The sequence below is a fragment of the Somniosus microcephalus genome, chromosome 32 (assembly GCF_052327205.1).
Source record: "Somniosus microcephalus isolate GS21.2 chromosome 32, FLI_Smic_1.0, whole genome shotgun sequence".
NCBI lineage: Eukaryota > Metazoa > Chordata > Chondrichthyes > Squaliformes > Somniosidae > Somniosus > Somniosus microcephalus.
The window spans coordinates 6,316,871-6,341,804 of record NC_141018.1 but is presented as its reverse complement, the minus strand read 5'-3'; positions in this window follow the sequence as shown (position 1 = coordinate 6,341,804).

Sequence of the window (24,934 nt, the reverse complement as noted above, 5' to 3'; positions counted from 1 at the left end):
AGTGAAGGAACCCAGAAACGGCTTCTATCAGAAAAGGATCTTAAGCTGGACAAGGCTTTCAGCATGGCAGTATCACATGAAGCAGCAGCACGGGGCGTGGCAGAGATACAATGGAGACCGCAAGAATATGGCACAAATGAAATGTCATACGGAACAGTGAAGTGCTATCGCTGCGGCAGAACAACACACGACCATAAGGATTGCTGGTTTAAGGACCAAGTGTGCAGACAGTGTGAAAAAGTAGGACACATAGCAAGAGTCTGCAGGTCAGAAAAGAAAACCAGCAGCAAGAAATCCCCACAGGAGAAGTACAAGAAGGTACATAAGGTGACGGAGAGTAGTGCAGACGAACAGAAAAGTGATACAGACTCTGGAAGCAAGGAGCTGGGCTGTCTGAGACTACATCATGTGATCAAAACGGAGGATCACCAAACTATCTGGGTCACGCTCAAGATAGCCGGAGTCCAAGTGAAAATGGAATTGGACACAGGATCAGCCCTAACAGTCATAAACCGAAGGGACTACAAGCGGCTATTCTCACATATACCCTTGAGAGATACAGAGATTGTCTTGAAGACGTACACGGGGCAAAAAGTCTACCCCAAAGGAAAAATAAGGGTGAACGTTATATATAACGGCAAGGAAACACCAAAAATGGACCTATATGTATTGCCAGATGGAGGACCACCACTACTAGGACGTGAATGGATCCGGAAGATACAGCTAGATTGGCATTCCATACAAGCACTGACTGTAGATGCCATAAAGGATGACGATGTCACACCTGGGCGACTGTCAAAAATGCTAACTGATGCACAAGAAGTGTTCCAGGAGGGACTCGGAACAGTAAAAGGCATAACAGCGACGATCAAAATAGAGGAAAATGCAAGCCCAAAGTTTTTTAAGGCCTTATGCGATCCGCCCAGCCGTCAAAGCAGAGCTGGAAGGTTTGGAACGTTCAGGAGTACTGTCCAAAGTGGACTGGAGCGAGTGGGCTACACCCATCGTTCCTGTAATGAAGAGGTCGTTGAGTAATACGCCTGGGGAACCAAAGAAGGTTCGCATCTGTGGGGAATTCATGGTGACAGTGAACCCAGTCCTTCACACTGTACAATATCCGCTTCCGCGGATTGAAGATATTTTCGCCTCGCTATCTGGAGGGAAACGCTTCACTAAGATTGATCTGGCTCAGGCGTACCTGCAAATGGAGGTAGAAGAAGCCTCGAAACAGTACCTCATGATCAACATTCATAAAGGTCTCTACCAATACAACCGGCTGGTGTTCGGGGTAGCATCAGCTCCGGCTATTTGGCAAAGGGCAATGGATCAAGTCCTGCAAGGGATTCCAGGGACCCAGTGTTATTTGGATGACATCCTGGTCACGGGCGAAAATGACAGTGATCACCTCGCCAACCTGGAGCAGGTGCTCACTAGATTGAAGGAATATGGGCTCCGAGCTAATCACCACAAATGTGAGTTTTTCCAGAAGCAGATCTCATATTGTGGCCACGTTATTGATGAAGAGGGGTGACATAAGTCCCCTGAAAAGATTGAGGCAGTAGTCAAGGCTCCAGCACCGGAAAATGTGTCACAACTGAGGTCGTTCCTCGGGCTGGTGAACTACTACCATAAGTTCTTGCCGAATTTGTCTACAGTACTACACCCACTGAACACCCTACTGCAAACAGGGATACCATGGAAGTGGAATGACGAATGTAAACGAGCTTTCCAGAAGTGCAAAGAATTGATCACATCAAAAGAGGTGTTGGCTCATTTCAACCCAGCACTACCAATTCGGTTGGCGTGTGATGCATCACCCTATGGCATTGGAGCGGTGCTGTCGCACAAATTCCCGGACGGCTCGGAGACGCCAGTAGCCTTTGCGTCTCGGTCACTAACCTCAGCCAAGCGTAACTACGCCCAGATTGACAGGGAGGCCCTCAGCCTAGTGTGGGGAGTGAAAAAGTTCAACCACTATCTGCACGGGCAGAAGTTCACCTTGCTGACTGACCACCAACCACTTGTCTCCATCTTTAATCCAAAGAAGGGCGTTCCGGTGATGACTGCACAACGGCTACAAAGATGGTCCCTTTTTTAGGGGCGAACCAATATGAAATCAAGTATAAGAGCACGAAACAGCATGGAAACGCTGATGGGCTATCACGCCTGCCACTGCCTACTGCGGAGGAAGCACCAGCAGTGGACCCTGTCGAAATATTTTATTCGTCGATAATTGAACGCTTGCCAGTAACTAACGCTGATATAGAGAAGGAGACCCGAAATGACCCGACACTGTCTCGGGTATATGACTTGACGGTGAAGGGATGGCCAACACATGTCGACTCACTGTTGCCAGCATTCTCATCCAGAAGAGAACAGCTGTCAGTATGCCAGGGGACCTTGATGTGTGGATCCCGAGTGGTAATTCCACCCAAGTTAAGGGAGAGAGTGCTCAATGAGCTTCATGAAGGCCATCTGGGAGGGGTGCAAATGAAAAGCCTTGCTAGGGCTTATGTGTGGTGGCCGGGGATCGATCAGCAAATTGAGGACCTGACAAAGAGCTGCTCAGGATGCCAGAAGGTCCAAAATGCACCACCACATGCCCCTCTACACCCATGGGATTGGCCCTCATCTCCATGGCAACGGGTGCATATTGATTTTGCTGGTCCATTCATGGACTCAATGTTTTTAATAGCCGTGGATGTGCACTCGAAATGGCCTGAGGTGATCATAATGTCCTCCACCACCACGGAGAAAACGATTGCAGTCCTACGGACCATATTTGCCAGGAACGGCTTGCCAGAGCAGATTTGCTCTGATAACGGATCACAGTTTGTGTCCGAAGAGTTTCGAAGATTTATGAAAATGAATGGGCTAAGGCATTACACATCCGCCTAGTATCATCCAGCCACAAATGGATCGGCTGAGAGGTTCGTACAAACCTTTAAAAAAGCAGTAAGGGCCATGTGCGATGACGACATTCCACTGCAGCATAAGGTGGACAATTTCCTGTTAGCCTACAGAAATGCGACACATGCAGTCACCAACCAGACCCCGGCCATGATGTTCTTTAACCGAAGGTTGAGATCTCGTCTGGATTTGCTCAGACCAAATGTATGAAGAGATGTTGAGAATAAGCAATTCCAGCACATCAATGAGAAGCCGACAAGGAGCTTCAATGTAGGGCAACCAGTCTTGGCCCGCGACTACCGAACAGAGAAATGGCAACCAGGAACGATATGCACACGGCAGGGGCCACTAATGTACACAGTGGATGTTGGGGAGAACATTGTGAGACGCCATGTTGACCAGATCCTAGAGTCACAGGAACGAGTCAACCCCATGTCTCGCGTACCTGGTGATGAACCCGACATACAGGTAGCATCTACCCCAGAAACAGTAGCATCGGAAGCTGATGAACCAACCGACGACAGGGGGCCAGAATCGCCTCCGCACCAAGAGCAAGACACTCAGGAAAGGCGCTATCCAGAAAGGATCAGGAAGCCGCCCCAAAGACTGAATTTATAAATAGACTATTTTCAGTTAATGTTGCATGTTAAAAGTGTTAATTGTAATTAGTTGATATTTAGTTGTTCAATGAATGTTATGGTACTGTTAATCTAAAAGGGGAGGAATTGTAGTGTATGTACCTTTAAGGCGATTACTACTTTTTCCAGCTCCTGTATACTGTAGTACCGGCAGTGACCACACCTGTATATAACCCTGAGTAGGGATCTGTTTTAGAGTAACCCTCATCCAGTAAACACCTGTTGATTGTTCTCTGCAGTCTCTTGTCTAGTTATTGAAGGACACACAACATCAAGATACACGGATTTAACAAGTACCTTAATTTCACGGCCAATATTAGCTGAAACAAGGTGTAAAGCCACTTTCCCAAACAAACAGGCAGAGCGACCCTACCAGTAGGAGGGCCACCAGCTACATCAGCTAATAAATCCACACAAAGGCGGCGTGGTTCTGCCCAGGGTGACTCTCCTTGCTGTAACCCAATCAGGGAAGGATCTCCCCGTACAATACAACCTCAAGTTTCCTTTTCATTGTTTCTGTTTTAATGTCCATATGAAAGCGAGGGGGCGGGGGAGGAAAGGAAGGACGTGTTAGTGCCCTAACAGTGTGGTCCTTATTCTCTACACAGGGTCGTTTTCAATGTAGCCTTATTGTCAGGAGCCAAGAAGAAATTGGACTGTATTGAACAAAGCACTGAGTCAATGCGAAACCCGGTCTTAAAACAGGCTTAAAGGCATCTGAACGATGTTATTGCTGTGATGTAATCGGCTGCATTCGGTAAGAACTTGCATTTCTATAGCGCCTTTCACAACCTCAGGACGTTCCAAAGCGCCTCACAGCCAATTAAGCGCTTTTTGAAGTGTAGTCACTGTTGTAACGTGGGAAACGCAGCAGCCAATTTGCACACAGCAAGCTCCCACAAACAGCAATGACACAAAGACCGGATCATCTGGTTTAATTTAGTGATGTTGGTGGAAGTGGAGTTGAGGCCGATGATCAGCCGTGATCGTATTGAATGGCGGAGCAGGCTCGAGGGGCCGTGTGATCGGCCCTGATCGTATTGAATTGCGGCGCAGGCTCGAGGGGCCGTGTGATCAGCTGTGATCGTATTGAATCGCGGCGCAGGCTCGAGGGGCCGTATGGTCAGCCATGATCTTATTGAATGGCGGAGCAGGCTCGAGGGGCCATGTGATCGGCCCTGATCGTATTGAATAGTGGAGCAGGCTTGAGGGGCCGTATGATCAGCTGTGATCGTATTGAATGGCGGAGCAGGCTCGAGGGGCCGTATGATCAGCCGTGATCTTATTCAATGGCGGAGCAGGCTCGAGGGGCCGTATGATCAGCTGTGATCGTATTGAATGGCGGAGCAGGCTCGAGGGGCCATGTGATCGGCCCTGATCGTATTGAATGGCGGAGCAGGCTCGAGGGGCCGTGTGATCAGCTGTGATCGTATTGAATGGCGGAGCAGGCTCGAGGGGCCGTATGATCAGCCGTGATCTTATTCAATGGCGGAGCAGGCTCGAGGGGCCGTATGATCGGCCCTGATCGTATTGAATAGTGGAGCAGGCTCGAGGGGCCGTGTGATCAGCCCTGATCGTATTGAATCGCGGCGCAGGCTCGAGGGGCCGTATGATCAGCTGTGATCGTATTGAATGGCGGAGCAGGCTTGAGGGGCCATATGATCAGCCATGATCTTATTCAATGGCGGAGCAGGCTCGAGGGGCCGTGTGATCGGCCCTGATCTTATTCAATGGCGGAGCAGGCTCGAGGGGCCGTGTGATCGGCCATGATCTTATTGAATGGCGGAGCAGGCTCGAGGGGCCGTGTGATCGGCCCTGATCGTACTGAATGGCGGAGCAGGCTCGAGGGGCCGTGTGATCAGCCATGATCTTATTGAATGGCGGAGCAGGCTCGAGGGGCCGTGTGATCGGCCCTGATCGTACTGAATGGCGGAGCAGGCTCGAGGGGCCGTGTGGCCGACTCCTGCTCTTATGTTCTTATGAAGTCCAACAGGTCAAAGGACATCTGAACCCGAAGCCCCTCGTTACAGAATGATTCCAGTTTAACCAGAGGAGGCGAAGGGAGGCTGCAAATGTTTCTCAGTTTGTGGCAGGAGACTGTGGGTTTGTTGGTGATGTATTAAGATACGGCTCTGGATGTGATTTGAAGGAAACGCCGCTACAGAATAAACTCTCGGTAGAAGACAGGCTCACGTCTGCGAAAGCTCTCGATAAAGCGCTCGGGACAGAGACTGCTGCCTGTAGTGTATGTACCTTTAAGAGAGAACTACTTTTACAGCTCCTGTATACTGTAGTATCGGCAGTGACCACACCTGTATATAATCCTTGAGCATGCCTCTGTACCCCAGTCTTGAAACTACCCTACTCCAGTAAATATCTGTTGATTGTTAAGTTACAGCATCCGTTTGGTTATTGAAAAACATCATACTCTCAGAATCACGGATCTAACAGTGGCGACGAGTGGCGATTCGAATCTACCTGCAACTCTGCATTTCCCTTCGAGGATTCGCTCCGGGAGGGCGGTGGAAGAAAGTCGAGGCCAGAAACACGGGCGTCGACCACGAGCAACCGCCCAGTCGTCCGGCAGAGAGTGACCATCGCAGGGGAGGCTGTGGAGAGCCAGGCTTTGTTCCCCAGCCACGACGATCAGCAATAAACTGACGACAGGTACAACGCAGACCCTTCCCGGACAGTGGCGGCTGGAGCCGACCGACGGCGGAGAGAAAGCCGAGCAGCGTCGACAAGGAAAGACAGAGGGTGAAGCGCACAGGGCGCAGCCGGGGGTTGAAAACCGAGCGGCGTCGAGGAAAAACAAAACAGAGAAAGAGAGGGTAAAGCAACAGCCGGGTTCAGGACCGAGCGGCGGAAACGGGAAAGGCGCACAAAAAAAAAGAACGCGCAGAGCACAGCCAGGGCTCAAGGGCTGAACAGTGTCTGCGGGGAGAAGAAGGGAGAGCGCGGGAGATGCCATTGAGCCGCGGAGAAGAAGGAAGAGCGCGTGAGACGCCATTTTTAGAAGCCGCAGCGGAGAAGAAGGGCGAGCGCGGGAAGGAAGGAAAGCGTGGGAGACGCCATTTTGTGCCAGCGGAGAAGAAGGGGAAGCGCGGGAGATGCCATTTTTGACAGTTAAATCACACCCAGGGATGCCGAAGAGTGGCAGTATCTCTACGTTCGACAATGAAGTCGAAGATTGGGCGACATATGTGGAACGTATTGAGGTGTACTGCAGGGCGAATGAAGTGCCAGATGCTAGGAAAGCACTGGTTTTGTTAAATTCCATGGGTGCAAAAACTTATGGGTTACTGCGAAACCTAATAACCCCAGAGAAGCCGGTGAACAAGAATTTCGAAAGCATAGTAGAAATCCTACAGGACCAGTTAAACCCCACACCGCTGCTGATAGCAGAACAATTTAAGTTCCATAAAAGGAACCAACACAAAGACGAAAGCAATGCTGAGTACCTAACGGAACTGTGCAAGCTATCGAAACACTGCCAGTTTGGAGCGGGACTAGCAGATACGTTAAGGGACAAGTTTGTGCGTGGGCTGCAAAGTGAAGGAACCCAGAGACGGCTTCTATCAGAAAAGGATCTTACGCTGGACAAGGCTTTCAGTATGGCAGTATCACACGAAGCAGCCACAAGGGGCGCTGCAGAGATACAACGGAGACCGCAAGAATATGGCACCAATGAAATGTCCTATGGAACAGGGAAGTGCTATCGCTGCGGCAGAAATACACATGACCAGAAGGATTGTTGGTTAAAGGACCAAGTGTGCAGACAGTGTGGAAAAGCAGGACACATAGCAAGAGTCTGCAGGTCTGGGAAGAAAACTAACAGTAAGAAATCTCCACAGGAGAAGTACAAAAAGGTACACCAGGTGATGGACAGTAGTTCAGACGAACAGAAAAGTGACACAGACTCCAGAAGCAAGGAGCTGGGTTGTCTGAAACTACATAAGGTAACCAAAATGGAGGATCACCAGACTATCTGGGTTACACTCAAGATAGACGGAGTCCAAGTGAAAATGGAATTGGACACAGGATCAGCCCTAACAGTCATAAACCAAAGGGACTACAAGCGGCGATTTTCACATATACCCTTGAAAGCTACAGAGATTGTCTTGAAGACGTACACGGGGCAAAAAGTCTACCCCAAAGGAAAAATAAGGGTGAAAGTGATATATAAAGGCCAGGAAATACCTAAAATGGATATATATGTATTGCCAGATGGAGGACCACCACTGCTAGGACGTGAATGGATCCGGAAGATACAATTAGATTGGCATTCCATACAGGCACTGAAGGTTGAGGCCAAAAAAGGATGACGACGTCACACTTGGACGACTGTCAAAAATGCTAACTGATGCAAAAGAAGTGTTCCAGGAGGGACTCGGAACACTAAAAGGCATAACAGCAATGATTAAAATAGAGGAAAATGCAAGCCCAAAGTTTCTTAAGGCCAGACCAGTGCCTTATGCGATCAGACCAGCTGTCGAAGCAGAGCTAGAAGGGTTGGAACGTTCAGGAGTACTGTCCAAAGTAGACTGGAGCGAGTGGGCTACACCCATCGTTCCTGTAATGAAGAGGTCGTTGAGTAATACGCCTGGGGATCCAAAGAAGGTCCGCATCTGTGGGGATTTTAAGGTGACAGTGAACCCAGTCCTTCACACGGTACAATAGCCGCTTCCACGAATTGAGGATATTTTCGCCTCGCTATCTGGAGGTAAACGCTTCACCAAAATTGATCTAGCCCAGGCGTACTTGCAAATGGAAGTAGAAGAAGCCTCGAAACAATACCTTACGATTAACACTCATAAAGGTCTTTATCAATACAACCGGCTGGTGTTCGGGGTAGCATCGGCTCCGGCTATTTGGCAAAGGGCGATGGATCAAGTCCTGCAAGGGATTCCAGGGACCCAGTGTTATTTGGATGACATCCTGGTCACGGGCGAAAATGACAGTGATCACCTCGCCAACTTGGAGAAGGTGCTCACCAGATTAAAGGAATATGGGATACAAGTTAATCGCCACAAGTGCGAGTTTTCTCAGAAGCAGATCTCGTATTGTGGCCACGCCATCGATGAAGAGGGGTTACATAAGTCCCCTGAAAAGATTGAGCCAGTAGGCAAGGCTCCAGCACCGGAAAATGTGTCACAACTGAGGTCGTTCCTCGGGCTGGTAAACTACTACCATAAGTTCTTACCAAATTTGTCCACGGTATTACACCCACTGAACACCCTACTGCAAACAGGGGTACCATGGAAGTGGAATGACGAACGTAGACGAGCTTTCCAGAAGTGTAAAGAATTTATCACATCAAAAGAGGTGTTGGCCCATTTCAACCCAGCACTACCAATTCGTTTGGCATGTGATGCATCACCCTATGGTATTGGAGCGGTGCTGTCGCACAAATTCCCAGACGGGTTGGAGAGGCCAGTAGCCTTTGCGTCTCGGTCACTAACCTCAGCCGAGCGCAACTATGCCCAGATTGACAGGGAGGCCCTCAGCCTAGTATGGGGAGTAAAAAAATTCAACCACTATCTGCATGGGCAGAAGTTCACCTTGCTGACTGACCACCAACCACTTGTCTCCATCTTTAGTCCTAAGAAGGGCGTTCCAGTGATGACGGCACAACGGTTACAAAGATGGTCCCTGTTTCTAGGGGTGAATCAATATGAAATAGAATATAAAGGCACGAAACAGCATGGAAACGCTGATGGGCTATTGCGCCTGCCACTGCCTACTGTGGAGGAAGCACCAGCAGTGGACCCTATCGAGATATTTTATTCGTCCATAATTGAACGATTGCCAGTAACGAACGCGGATATAGAGAAGGAGACCCGCAATGATCCGACGCTGCCTCGGGTATATGATTTGACGGTGAGGGGATGGCCAACACATGGTGACTCACTGTTGCCAGCATTCTCATCCAGAAGAGAACAGCTGTCAATATGCCAGGGGACAGTGATGTGTGGATCCAGAGTGGTGATTCCACCCAAGTTAAGGGAGAGAGTGCTAAATCAGCTATATGAAGGTCATCTGGGGGGAGTGAAAACGAAAAGTCTTGCTAGGGCTTATGTGTGGTGGCCAGGAATCGATCAACAAATCGAAGACCTAACCAAGAGCTGCTCAGGATGCCAGAAGGTCCAAAATGCACCACCACATGCCCCTCTACACCCATGGGAGTGGCTCTCCTCTCCATGGCAACGGGTGCATATTGATTTTGCTGGTCCATTCATGGACTCAATGTTCTTAATAGCAGTGGATGCTCATCCGAAGTGGCCTGAGGTGATAAAAATGTCCTCAACCACTACAGAGAAAACGATTGCAGTCCTACGGACCATATTTGCCAGAAACGGCTTGCCAGAGCAGATTTGCTCTGATAATGGACCACAGTTTGTGTCCGAAGATTTTCGAAAATTTATGAGAAGGAATTGGGTAAGGCATTACACATCCGCCCCGTATCATCCAGCCACAAATGGATTGGCTGAGAGGTTCGTACAAACCTTTAAGAAGGCGATAAAGGCCATGTGCGACGATGAAATTCCACTACAGCATAAGGTGGACAATTTCTTATTAGCCTAACGAAACGCGACCAGACCCCGGCCATGATGTTCTTTAACCGAAGGTTGCGATCTCGTCTGGACTTGCTTAGACCAAATGTGCGAAGAAATGTTGAGGATAAACAATTCCAGCACATCAATGAGAAGCCGACAAGGAGCTTCAATGTAGGACAACCAGTCTTGGCCCGTGACTACCGAACAGAGAAATGGCAACCCGGAACGATATGCACACGGCAGGGGCCATTAATGTACACAGTGGATGTTGGGGAGAACATTGTGAGATGCCACGTTGATCAGATCTTAGCGTCACAGGAACGAGTCAACCCCATGTCTTGCGTACCTGGGGATGAACCCGACATACCGGTAGCATCTACCTCCGAACCAGTAGCAGTGGAACCCGATGAACTAACCGATGAAAAGGGGCCAGAATCGCCTCCGCACCAAGAACAAGAACCTCAGGAAAGGCGCTATCCCGAAAGGATCAGGAAGTCGCCCCAAAGACTGAATCTATAAATGGACTATTGTTGTTTAATGTACATGTTAAAGTGTTAATTGTTATTTGAATATTATGGGTACTACTAATCTAAAAGGGGAGGAATTGTAGTGTATGTACCTTTAAGAGAGAACTACTTTTACAGCTCCTGTATACTGTAGTACCGGCAGTGACCACACCTGTATATAAGCCTTGAGCATGCCTCTGTACCCCAGTCTTGAAACTACCCTACTCCAGTAAACACCTGTTGATTGTTAAGTTACAGCATCCGTGTGGTTATTGAAAAACATCATACTCTCAGAATCACGGATCTAACACTGCCAGGCGAGCCATAGGCCACAGAACGGACAGCTCCGGACTCAAAAGAGTTGCTCGCCCATGTCGGAGGTAAAGATAATCATCATCATCCAGGGCAATATCCAGGTTTGGTCTCCTCACGGGGTGGGTGATATTGAAGCTTTGGAGAGGGTGCAGAGGAGGAGCCACTGGACTCATTCCCAGTCTAAAACATCATGGTTATCAAGATAGGCTAAAAGAGTTGGGACTCTACACTTTGGAGAAGCATAGACTGAGGGGTGATCTGATTGAGGTTTACAAGATAATGAAGGGAATAGATGCTGTTCCAGTTGAGAGTTTGCTCCAATTAAATAGGTTAGGCAGGACCAGGGGTCATAAATTGAAGTTGTGTAAGGCTAGATCGAGGTTAGATATCAGGAGGTGGTTCTTCTCCCAGGGAATAGTGGGCCTCTGGAACAGGCTGCCGTCTCATGTGATGGATGCTGATTCGCTGAATTCCTTCAAGCGAGAGCTGGAGCGGAGATCACCTCTTCCAGCAGGTAGGTACTGCAGGGAATTCAAGCGTGATCTCCTGGACTAGTTTCGATCACCTAGATGGGTCGGAGAGGAATTGCCCAGATTTTTTCTCCACCAAATTGGCCTGTTTTTTTTGTGTTTTTGCCTCTCCCAGGAGATCACATGGTTTTGGGTGGAGAGTGTATATTAATTTATTAAGGGCCAGAAATTCGGGTCCCCACAGGTGAGTACGCGCTGGGTACTCACGCGTAGGCCCAACAAAAGTGCCGGTTTCGTGCATGCACTGCGCATGCGCGGGAAACCGGAACTTCCGTTTCCTTAAAGGAAGGGTTCACAGGTCGAACGTGTGCGCCGGAGAGGCAGCGCGTACGCCTGGATCTTACATTTTTTTTGCAGGTTTCTCCGGGAGGGTGAGTCTCCAGGAGTTACACTTTTAAAAAGCAGTCGCAAGGCCTGCTTTTAACAAGGTAAGTGGTGTATTATGTAAAATTAAAACATTTTTTTCCACAGGTTTATTATTTTTAAATACTTTAAAGAAAGGTAAGTTTATTTTTAGCCCCGTTAGAAACTGTAATTAATTTTTTCAAAAATTTAAATTATTGTTTAAAATAGTTATTTTATGTAATTTATAGTTATTTTAAAAATGTGATTTTTAAAAAATGTATTTGAAGTTTTAGTGATGTTTTGGAGCTGAATTGCATTCATAGATTTGACAGCTCTTCCTGTCAAATCTATGAATACAGATTCCCTGCTACCATTGGCTCTCCATGGCCCACGTGATCCCAGGGGATGCTTCGAACTAACTGCGCCCCTGGGATACGCAAGCACTGCGCGCCGGCAGATGGAGCGGGCCCAGGATCGGAATCCCACGCGGGCCCACAGCACAACAGCCGGGGCACTAGGTAAGTGCAGGTTGGAGGCTTGCACCCGCGGGAAACCCCCTGACCTGAATTTCTGGGCCATTAATAATTGTGATACACAAGGTATCGCCATTGTGTGGGCCAGGCTGGATGGACCAGAGGCTCCTTACCTGTCCGTCATTGTTCGAATGTTCCCTCTAAGCTGCACGGCCACGCAGCAATCTGAAAGGTCTCGCACGGGCTGCTCACCGGCTTCTCCATTGTAAATACCGCGCATGCACAGAAATTTAAAGGGACCGTGCATTAAAAGAAACAGACCGCGCAGAACAAAGCGCAGCTTCCAGGGAACATAAATTAGGACCTATGTTGTGTTAAGAAGGTTAAATGGAAAAGAATGTTAGGTGCAGTGTAAAACAGACTGCCAATATCACCACTGGACTGTTGTAGATGTTGGCCCATATCCACCACTGGACTATCATAGACATTGGCCCATATCCACCACTGGACTATCATAGACATTGGCCCATATCCACCACTGGGCTATCATAGACATTGGCCCATATCCACCACTGGACTATCATAGACATTGGCCCATATCCACCACTGGACTATCATAGACATTGGCCCATATCCACCACTCGACTATCATAGACATTGGCCCATATCCACCACTGGACTATCATAGACATTGGCCCATATCCACCACTGGACTATCATAGACATTGGCCCATATCACCACTGGGCTATCCTAGACATTGGCCCATATCCACCACTGAACTATCATAGACATTGGCCCATATCCACCACTGGACTATCATAGACATTGGCCCATATCCACCACTGGACTATCATAGACATTGGCCCATATCCACCACTGGACTATCATAGACATTGGCCCATATCCACCACTGGACTATCATAGACATTGGCCCATATCCACCACTCGACTATCATAGACATTGGCCCATATCACCACTGGGCTGCTGAAGACCTGACCTCCTTTCCTTAGACCTGCGTGCCATCACACACTCAACAATCGACCCTCAGGGATTCGAGGCCATTACCCACCATTAGATTCTCAGACACGCGAACCCATTCCCAGGGACTCTTCCCAGGGACTCTGCCCTTTACCTTCGATGGGATGCCTGATGATTTGGAGGCTTGGGGCAGTAGTCTGGATTGGATTTCCTCGCTCTTCAGTTATCCTGACCGAGACTGCAAGGATCAGGGTATCTCTGCCCGATTTCGCCTTCGATGTGGCGCTGGTGCCAGTGATTAAATGAGATGACAGAGCAGTGATTTATTTTATTGCACCATGCAGAATGTGCTGGCTTCGGTGAGCGAGCACTAAACTCAAAACATCAATAGCAGCCCAATCTTTCCAGCCCATTCTATTAAGACGCCTGCAGCTGATACCAGCGGCAATCAGCCTCACGGTGAAGCAGCCGCCATAGAGATCAGCGCACATACCCTGGAACAATGTGACGGAATCATCCATTCGCTTTAATGAACGGTGATTACTGCACTTAACTCTCCTTATCTCGTTGCAAGTGGCTGACGTCCACGGCAGTTGAAATGAGTAATTTAGCCCTTCAGTCTAACAAATGGACAGATTGTCACCGGAGAGCTGATTCATGGCTTTGCATCTCTTTCGATTAAAATTAATCCTCTGTTGGCCTTCTCCAGGCCCTCCCAGACAAGAGACCAGTTTGTGTTGTGTATTTATTTTGACATTAAACTGCTCTGTTATAAATGCTGCAGGAACAGCCCTTAAAGGCACATCCTGAGGCACAGCTCTTAAAGGCACAGAATACAACAATGCTGATAGGTACCCTTCGACGCATTCCTTCCATTTGTGCATCCATGGAGTTCCCCCCCAACTCAAGGAGTATGAATCTCATTTTGAAACTAATCTTGACGTTATGCCCCCACCATGTTCTATTCTAACTGGTAATAATCTGGCTGAGAAGTGACCTAATGTAGGTCATTAAAATTGTGAAGGGGTTTGATAGCATTGTTGTAGAGAAGATGAGGTGGTGTGAGGTGGGGTGTGAGGTGGGGTGGGGTGTGAGGTGGGGTGGGGTGGGGTGAGGTGGGGTGGGATGGGGTGGGGTGTGAGGTGGGGTGAGGTGGGGTGGGGTGGGGTGAGGTGGGGTGGGGTGAGGTGGGGTGGGATGGGGTGTGAGGGGGGTGTGAGGTGGGGTGGGGTGGGGTGGGGTGAGGTGGGGTGGGATGGGGTGTGAGGGGGGTGTGAGGTGGGATGGGGTGGGGTGTGAGGTGAGGTGTGAGGTGAGGTGTGAGGTGGGGTGGGGTGGGATGGGGTGGGGTGTGAGGTGGGGTGTGAGGTGGGGTGGGGTGGGGTGAGGTGGGGTGGGGTGGGGTGAGGTGGGGTGGGGTGAGGTGGGGGGATGGGGTGTGAGGGGGGGTGTGATGTGGGGTGGGGTGAGGTGGGGTGGGATGGGGTGTGAGGGGGGGTGTGAGGTGGGGTGGGGTGGGGTGAGGTGGGGTGGGATGGGGTGTGAGGGGGGGTGTGAGGTGGGGTGGGGTGGGGTGGGATGGAGTGGGGTGTGAGGTGGGGTGTGAGGTGGGGTGGGGTGGGGTGGGATGGGGTGTGAGGGGGGGTGTGGGGTGGGGTGAGGTGGGGTGGGATGGGGTGGGGTGTGAGGTGGGGTGTGAGGTGGGGTGGGGTGGGATGGGGTGGGGTGTGAGGTGGGGTGTGAGGTGGGGTGTGAGGTGAGGTGGGGTGAGGTGGGGTGGGATGGGGTGTGAGGTGGGGTGTGAGGTGGGGTGTGAGGTGGGGTGGGGTGGGGAGAGGTGGGGTGGGATGGGGTGTGAGGGGGGCGTGAGGTGGGGTGGGGTGAGGTGGGGTGGGATGGGGTGGGGTGAGAGGTGGGGTGTGGTGGGATGAGGTGGGGTGGGATGGGGTGTGAGGGGGGGTGTGAGGTGGAGTGGGGTGGGATGGGGTGGGGTGTGAGGTTGGGTGTGAGGTGGGGTGGGGTGTGAGGGTGGGGTGTGAGGTGGGGTGGGGTGAGGTGGGGTGGGATGGGGTGGGGTGTGAGGTGAGGTGAGGTGGGGTGGGGTGTGAGGTGGGGTGGGATGGGGTGTGAGGGTGGGGTGTGAGGTGGGGTGGGGTGGGGTGAGGTGGGGTGGGATGGGGTGGGGTGTGAGGTGGGGTGTGAGGTGGGGTGGGGTGGGGTGAGGTGGGGTGGGATGGGGTGTGAGGGTGGGGTGTGAGGTGGGGTGGGGTGGGATGGGGTGGGGTGTGAGGTGGGGTGTGAGGTGGGGTGAGGTGGGGTGGGGTGGGGTGTGAGGGGGGTGTGAGGTGGGGTGGGGTGGGGTGAGGTGGGGTGGGTGGGGTTGGGTTGGGTGGGGTTGGGTTGGGTGGGGTGAGTGGGGTTGGGTTGGGTGGGGTGGGGTTGGGTGGGGTTGGGTGGGGTGAGCTGACAGTTTCAATGATTGATGGACTGTTCGCTAAAGAATTGGGTAATATCCATCTTTTGTCCTTACTGCCTTGTTACGATATGTCACTAATTGTATTTGGTCAGTAAATGACTGATTGCCACGCTACTGGTTGCCTTGTTAAACTGATCTACAGCAGGTAGTCCTTATGCTGGCCTGAGTGGAGGAAACCAAAGGCAGCATAGTTGAGGACAGTGATGAGCTTGACTGCCACCAGCACTGGTATCCCTGTGATGCAAGTCGGCCACAGGATGTCCTTGCAGTGGATGGCAGCTCCGCCAATGGCTCCGTGCTGACCTGGTGCCTGTGAAGGCAGTTTCCCCTCGATCATTGTGTGCAGACATGGCCACAACAGCTCCAGTGCCTGCTAGTGTCCCGGGCATGCTTTATCTTGTACCATTTCAAACCAGGATATCTTTGGGGTACTTTAAAACAATCCCCACTATTAATCTAACTTAGCTTGGCACCAGACACTGCCACAAGACTCTGGCTTCAAAGGAAAGAAGGAAGAAAGGAAAAGATATCTGACATTTATGCGCCAAGTTTCATGGCTTCAGGACATCCCAAAGCGCTTCGCTGCTAATAAATTACTGCTGAAGTGCAGTATATTTTGGGGGTGGGACTTGCATGGAGCAAACTGGGCACAGGGATTGATCCTAAATTAGATCGACGAGCTGCACCCCCCCCCAGGAAGCTGGCCGGTGAAGTGAGGGGGTCAAGTTCAGGGCACTGTGACACCGGAACACTTGCTCTTCTCTAATACACATCTGAATGTAACATTTGAATTAACTAACCTATGACCTCTGTACACGGTGCCCTGAACATGGCAACAGGAGGAGGCCATTCAGCCCCTAAGGCTTGCTCTGCCATTCAGTTAGGTCATTGTTGATCAGTACCTCAACTTCATTTACCCAGCTCTGCTCCATATCCCTCGATACCCTTACCTAACAAAAATCTATCGACCTCAATCTTCAAAGCTTCAATTGACCCAGCTCTAATATTCAGATTATGCCCCTTTTTCTTGATTTTCCCACCAGAGGAAATACTTTCTCTGTATTTACTCTATTAAATCCATTTGCCATTTTAAACACTTTGGCCTAGAAATTCAGTGGCGCCCCGTTTGGGGCGCCAGTCTCACCAGGGCGCCGGAAGTACCGCCCCAGAAGGAGTCGCGAACGCCCGCCAGAAATTCAGTTTCAGCGCCCCGGACGGAAGCGCAGCGCTACTCGAGGCGCCCGCAACCCTCTTGGGGCGCTGCAACTGAAAATCGCAGCGCAACGTGCCGCAGCGCCACACGCTGCGGCACGGCGCGCTGCGGTACTGCAGGCCTTCCTCCCCTTCTTAAAGGGGAGGGGCCTGCTGCAGCGCGATCGGCGATCGGGAGTGCCGGCAAAAGAGCCCGGCACCGAGGAGAAGTGCCGGGCTCTTGGGACACAGCCGGCACAATGCGGGGGTGGGGGGGGGGGGCGGGGGCTCAGGAGGCCGGGGACGGTGGCACGAAGAGGTGCTGGCAGGCGGCCAGCAAAAAAAAATGGCCGCCCCGCACCTCCGCGCCTCTACCGCCGCAGGTAGGCCCCCATGAACCGGTCGCGTTAAAGCAGGGGGCGCTACCAAATTTTGCGATCGGGGCGGTAGCGGGGCGCTGCGCCTACCGATGACGTCATCGGTAGCGGCGCAGTGCTAACGGCTAGCGCCGCCATTAGTGTCCCGCTAAATTTAGTGGGAGGCGTGGCCAGTGGCGTTAAACCCACTAAGTGCCCTCTTTGGGCGCTAACGGGTGGCGCAGCCCACTGAATTTCTAGGCCTTTGATTTGATCACCCCTCAATCTTTTACAGTCAAGGGAATACAAGCCGTGTTTATGCAACCAGTCCTCGTAATTTAACCCTTTTAGCCCCAGTCCTAGAAGGGTTCCAGCCCCCATTCACAAGCCTGCTAACAAACACTTACCATTTATTCTCTATCTCACTTGGAATAACAGCAATTTGTCAGATGCCCGTTCAAGCTGAGCAAACTGAACCCTCGATAAATCACAGGAAACGAGCTACATCTCAATCTGGTTAAAGGTTTTGTGCCATCCCATGGGGCTGGGAGAGAAGGCAGCACAATCGTGGCCTAAACTGTTGCTATAGTGACACGCGTCACACGGGATTAATCAAACATGGCAGTGGCAGTGCGGGAGCAGTGTAACTGGAGAGCCACACTGCAATCTTCATACACCAGCTGTTATATAGCTCCCACTAATGCTTTCTTCATTTTTGCATAATTTGAATAGAATTTACATAAAATTTTACAACACAGAAACAGGCCATTCGGCCCAACTGGCCCATGCGGTGTTTGTTCTCCATACGAGCCTCCACCTAGCCTACTTCATCTCATCTCATCAACATCCTTCTATTCCTTCCTCCCTCATCTAGCTTCCCCTTAAATGTATCTGTGATATTCTCCTCAACTACTCCCTGTGGTAGCAAATTCCACATTCTCACCACTCTCTGAGTAAAGAAGTTTCTCCTGAATTCCTTATTGGATTTATTAGTAACTATCTTATATTTAACTTGGTAAAGCAGTAGGTAGTGATGAAGATAGTTATAGACTTCAGGATGACATTTTAATAGAATCCAGGGAAGAGATAGCAGAGGCATTACTACACATATTTAATAATTCGTTAGAAAAAGGTGTAGTGCCAGAGGACTGGCAGATAGCTAACATAATACCAATATTCAAGAAGGTGGATAGAACATGCCCAGTGAATTATAGACCAGTCAGCTTAACATTGGTGGTAGGAAAAATCATGGAATCCCTACTAAAAGAGAAAATAGAAGAACATCTAGAAACCAAAATATAATAATGAATAGTCAGCATGGATTTCAAAAGGGAAAGTCTTGCTTGACCAACCTCATTGAATTTTTTGAAGAGGTAACAGAGAGAGTAGACAATGATAATGCAGTTGATGTAATTTATCTACATTTTCAAAAGGCCTTTGCTAAGGTACCCCATAACAGACTGATGAGCAAGGTCAGAGAATGCAGAGTCAGGGGACAAGTAGCAGAATGGATTGCTGGCTGGCTTCAGGACAGAAAGCAGAGAATGGGAGTAAAGGGTAGCTATTCACAGTGGCAGAAGGTGGGTAGTGGTGTTCCACAAAGATCAGTGCTGGGACCACTGCTGTTCACAATTTACATTAACGATTTAGACTTTGGAATCAAAAACACAATTTCTAAATTTGCGGATGACACCAAATTGGGGGTTAATACTGAGGAGGACTGCAACAAGTTACAGGAGGACATTAATAAACTTGCAGAATGGGCAAATAATTGGCAAATGAAGCTCAACACAGATAAATGTGAGGTATTACATTTTGGTAGGAAGAATAGGGAGGTCACTTATCACTTGGAAGGTGCGAGTCTAGGTGGGGTAGAGGAACAAAGTGACCTCGGAGTACAAATACACAAATCACTATAAGTTGTGAGACAGGTTAACAAGGCCATAAAAAAGCAAACCAAGCACTAGGGTTTATTTCTAGAGGGATAGAATTGAAAAGTAGGGGAGTTATGCTAAACCTGTATCGCACCTTGGTTAGACCACACTTGGAGTGCTGCGTACAGTTTTGGTTGCCATATTATATAAAGGATATAGAGGCACTGGAGAGGGTGCAGAGAAGTGTTACAAGGATGATAGCAGAAATGTGAGGGTATACATATCAGGAAAGGATGAACAGGCTGGGTCCCTCTTGAAAAAAGAAGGCTGAGGGGTGACCTAAAATTATGAAAGGTTTTGATAGAGTGGATACAGAGAGAATGTTTCCACTTGTGGGGAAGAGCATAGCTAGGGGCCATCAATATAAGATAGTCACCAAGAAATCCAATAGGGAATTCAGAAGAAACTTCTTTACCCAGAGAGTGGTGAGAATGTGGAACTCGCTACCACAGGGAGTGGTTCTTCTTATCGTGTCCACGGACAGTCTATACATAGCCCAGCCAGAACTGGACACATTTTTGCGCCTTGTTGTTGGATTCGGCAAGATCTGCAACAGTGCAGGGTTCCTCTAACGATGGGCATTGCAGGAGATGTTGCATAGTCTGTGCCTTAGTTCCACATTCACAAGTTGTCGGGCTGGTTGAATATCCCCATTTGCTTAGTGACACCTTTGAGCAACCTACACCGGTCCTAAGTCTGTTAAGGCACTTCCAGGTTGCCCAGTTGCAATTAGCTCCTGGGGGAAGGCTTTCATCAGGTAAAATTTCCATCGCTGGGGGTTGTTCAAGACTGGCGAGCCGGTCTTTCCACAAGGCGATGCGGGCTTCAGATGAGGTTGATTGTAATGGAACAACACTGTTCATGAAGCTCTTCCTTGACTTTAGGCGGCTGGGTGTAGGTGTATGACAATGCAGAGGGTGCCTCTCATCTGATGTTTGACGGAGTCGCTCTTTCTTGCTGGCTACCATTCTTCTTATATCAGGGGGAGCGATACCCGCCAGGATATATAGGCTGTTGGTGTTTGTTGGTTTTAAGCAACCTGTGATAAATCGGCAGCTTGCATTCAGAACGGCATCCATCTTCTTGGCATGAGTAGACCTTTCCCATGCAGGGCAGGTGTATTCGGCAGTGGAATAGCAAAGAGCAAGTGCATTGGTTCGCAATGTTTTCGGGCTTGCTCCCCATCTTGTGTTAGTGAGCTTATTCAGGATGTTGTTTTGTGCGCTCACTTTTGCCTTTGTCTTCTCGATGTGGTTCTTGAAGGTGAGGCATCGGTCAAGGGTGACTCCTAAGTAGATAGGGTGCTCGCAATGCGTCAGTGTTGCTCCACACCAGGTTACTTTCAACTGGCGTTTGGCTTCACAGTTTCTGAGGTGGGATGCACAAACTTGCATCTTTGATGGGTTTACGCGAAGGTGGTTTTCTTCATAGTAGGATTTTAGTCCCTCCAAGGCCTCAGAAAGCGTTTTCTCCACGGTGTTAAAATCAGTGCTTTGGGCAGTGACACATAAGTCATCAGCATATATAAAACGGCGTGTGACACCGTCTATAGGTTGGTCATTCGTGTAGATGTTGTACAGCAGCGGTGCAAGCACACTTCCCTGAGGAAGACCATTCACAGAATCACAGAAACCCCACAGTGCAGATGCAGATAGAGGCCATTTCGGCCCATCGAGCCTGCACCGACACATATCCCACCCAATCCCCGTAACCCCTATACCAACACATATCCCACCCTATCCCCGTAACCCCACATATTTAATCCCCCTAACACTAAGGGTCAATTTTATCATAGCCAATCAACCTAACCCGCACATCTTTTGGAGGAAACCGGAGCACCCGGAGGAAACCCACGCAAACACGGGGAGAATGCGCAAACTCCACACAGACAGTCACCCGAGGCCGGATTCGAACCCGGGTCCCTGGCGCTGTGAGGCAACAGTGCTAACCACTATGCCACCGTGCTGCCCTTCTGAATACGCCACCTGCTGTGCTTCCCACCTAGTTCAACATAGAACCGGCGATTCTGAAGCATGCTTTCTAACAGCTCTGTTAAGTGAATCTCTTTTGTCATCTCTAGAATGGTTGAAGTGAGTGGGGTGGTTGAAGCGAATAGTATTGATGCATTTAAGAGGCGGTTAGATAAGCATATGAGGGAGAAGGGAACAGAGGGTTGTGCTGATAGATTTAGATGAGGAAAGACGGGAGGAGGCTCGAGTGGAGCATAAACGCCGGCATGGACTGGTTGGGCCGAATGGCCTGTTTCTGTGCCGTATACCCGATGTAATCCGATGACATAGACAGGTTGGTGAAACTGGCAGAAGCAGGGCAGATTGAGCTCAATGTGGAGAAGTGTGAAGTGATGCACTTTGGGCGGACTAATATGGAAAGACAGTAGTGTAAATGGCACGATTCTGAAAAGTGTAGACGAGCAGACAGACCTTGGTGTCCATCCACACAAATCCTTAACGGTGGCCGGGCAAGTTGATGAGGTGATTAAAAAAGCAGATGGGTTACTTGGCTTTATAAATAGAAGAAAAGAATATAAAAACAAAGAGATCAGGCTGGAACTTTATAAATCACTGGTTAGGCCTCAGCTGGAGAATTGTGGACAATTCTGGGCCCCACACTTCAGGAAAGATGTAATAACCTTAGAAAGGGGACAGAGGAGGTTTACCAGGATGTTACCAGGGATGAGGGACTACAGCTATGAGGAGAGGTTGGGAAAGTTAGGACAGTTCTCCTTGGAACAGAGAAGGTTGAGAGGTGACCTAATCGAGGTTTACAGGACGATGAGAGGTTTTGATAGAGTAGAGAGAGAAAAATGATTCCCTCTGGCGAGTGGGTCAATAACCAGAGGTCATCGATTCAAAGTCACTGACAAAAGGTCCAGAGGGGAGACGAGGAGAAATGTTTTCACTGCGAGTTGTGGGGATCTGGAATGCTCGATCTGGAAAGGTGGTGGAAGCTGGTTCCATGAATAATTTAAAAAGGGAGTTGGACGGGTACTGGAGGATGAGGAGCTCACCGGGTTATGGACAAACAGCAGGGGTGTGGGTCTGAGCACAACCGCTCTTTCAAAGAGCTAGCACCGGCACGGCGGGCCGAGTGGCCTCCTCCTGTGCTGTAAGTTTCAATGATTCTACGATTTGCGGCCCCTAATTTTGGATTCCCCACAAGTGGAAACATCTTGGGAGATATTCTGGTGAGAGGATGAACCAGGCACTAAATGGGTTCTGTGCTAATAAGACACGGATGTTTGGAAGTCTGGCTTTAGCTCACAATTTTGGTCCTAATTGCTGATTACCATCACTTGAACCTGCCAGGAGGTGCTAAAACAGACACCTACAGGTTTACTCAAGTGCTGATTAGATACAATTTCTGTGGAGCAGTATATGTGGGCTCCTCGCACTCACTTCCTCTGAAAGTGTGGAGTGCTCTGGCTGACACACAGCAGCAGGGTTCAGGATGGCTCAGGGACCAAGTGAGAGGGCGCACAGGTTCTCAGACTGGAGATCCTGGTGGAGGAGGTCCAGTGGAGGAGGGATGTCCTGTAGCCGCAGGGGGGGGAAGATGTCCTCCTCGCCCTCCTCTCCCTCTCTGTTCCAGCAGCTGGTGCTGCTCTGCCTGGCCTCATGTCTTCCTCCCAATCCTCCTGCAGACCAAGGGGGACCCCTAGCAAGATGCCCCTGACCAAGCACTCCCTTTCTCTGGGTGACTCCTACTGAGGGAGTGCTGCACTGTCGGAGGTGCCGTCTTTCAGATGAGACATTAAACCGAGGCCACGTCTGCTCTCTCAGGTGGATGTAAAAGATCCCATGGCACTATTGGAAGAAGATCAGGGGAGTTCTCTCCGGTGTCCTGGTTGATATTTATCCCTCAATCAACATCACTAAAACAGATTATCTGGCCATTATCACATTGCTGTTTGCTGTGCGCAAATTGGCTGCCACATTTCCTACATTACAACAGCTACTTGAAGGAAAATTCACATCGGAGCAATGGGAGTCTTTCAGAAAGGAAATTGAGAGAGTACAATGGCAACATGTTCCCGTAAAGGTCAAGGGTGGGACCAACAAGCCCAGGGAACCTTGGATGTCAAGGGATATACGAGGATGGATTAGGAAAAAAGGGGGGCTTTTGGCAGATACAAAGGACTAAAGACAGAGGAAGCCCTAGAGGAGTATAAAAAGTGCAGGGGGATACTTAAAAAAGAAATTAGGAGAGCGAGGAGGGACCATGAAATAACACTGGCGAGCAAAATAAAGGAAAATTCTAAGGTGTATAAGTATATTAAGGGCAAGAGGATAACTAGGGAAAGAGTAGGGCCCATTAGGGACCAAAGTGGCAAGCTGTGTGTAGAGCCAGAAGATGTAGGTGGGGTTTTAAATGAATTTTTTGCATCTGTGTTCACTATGGAGAAGGACGATGTGGACATAGAAATCGGGCAGGGGGACTGTGATATACGTGAACATATTAGCATCGAGAGGGAGGAGGTACTAGCAGTTTTAGCAGGCTTAAAAGTGGATAAATCCCCAGGCCCGGACGAGATGTATCCCAGGCTACTATATGAAGCAAAGGAGGAGATTGCAGGGGCTCTGACACAAATTTTCAGAACCTCTCTGGCCACAGGGGATGTGCCAGAGGACTGGAGAACAGCTAACGTAGTACCATTATTCAAGAAGGGTAGTAGGGATAAACCAGGGAATTACAGGCCAGTGAGCCTAACATCAGTGGTAGGGAAATCATTGGAAAAAATTCTGAGGGACAGAATTAGTCTCCACTTGGAGAGGCAAGGATTAATTAGGGATAGCCAGCATGGCTTTGTCAAGGAAAGATCATGTCTGACCAATTTGATTGAATTTTTCGAGGGGGTGACTAGGTGTGTGGATGAGGGTAGTGCAGTGGATGTGGTTTACATGGATTTCAGTAAGGCTTTTGATAAAGTCCCGCATAGGAGACTGGTCAGGAAGGTAAGAGCCCATGGGATCCAGGGTGCCTTGGCACATTGGATCCAAAACTGGCTTAGTGGCAGAAGGCAGAGGGTGATGGTGGAAGGTTGTTTTTGTGACTGCAAGCCTGTGTCCAGTGGGGTACCGCAGGGATCGGTGCTGGGTCCCTTGCTGTTTGTGGTCTACATTCATGATTTGGATGTGAATGTAAAAGGTATGATCAGTAAGTTCGCAGATGACACGAAAATTGGTGGGGTGGTAAATAGCGAGGAGGGAAGCCTCAGGCTACAGGACGATATAGATGGGTTGGTCAGATGGGCGGAACAGTGGCAAATGGAATTTAACCCTGAAAAGTGTGAGGTGATGCATTTTGGACGGACTAACAAGGCATGGGAATACACAATGAATGGTAAGACCCTAGGAAAGACAGAGGATCAGAGGGACCTTGGTGTGCATGTCCCTGAAGGCAGCAGAACAGGTGGATAAGGTGGTTAAAAAGGCATATGGGATACTTGCCTTCATTAGCCGAGGCATAGAATATAAGAGCAGGGAGGTTATGTTGGAGCTGTACAAAACGCTAGTTAGGCCACAGCTGGAGTACTGTGTGCAGTTCTGGTCGCCACGCTATAGGAAGGATGTGATTGCTTTGGAGAGGGTGCAGAGGAGATTTACCAGGATTTTACCTGGGCTGGAGCGCTTCAGCTATGAAGAAAGACTGGACAGACTGGGGTTGTTTTCCTTGGAGCAGAGAAGGCTGAGGGGGCACCTGAT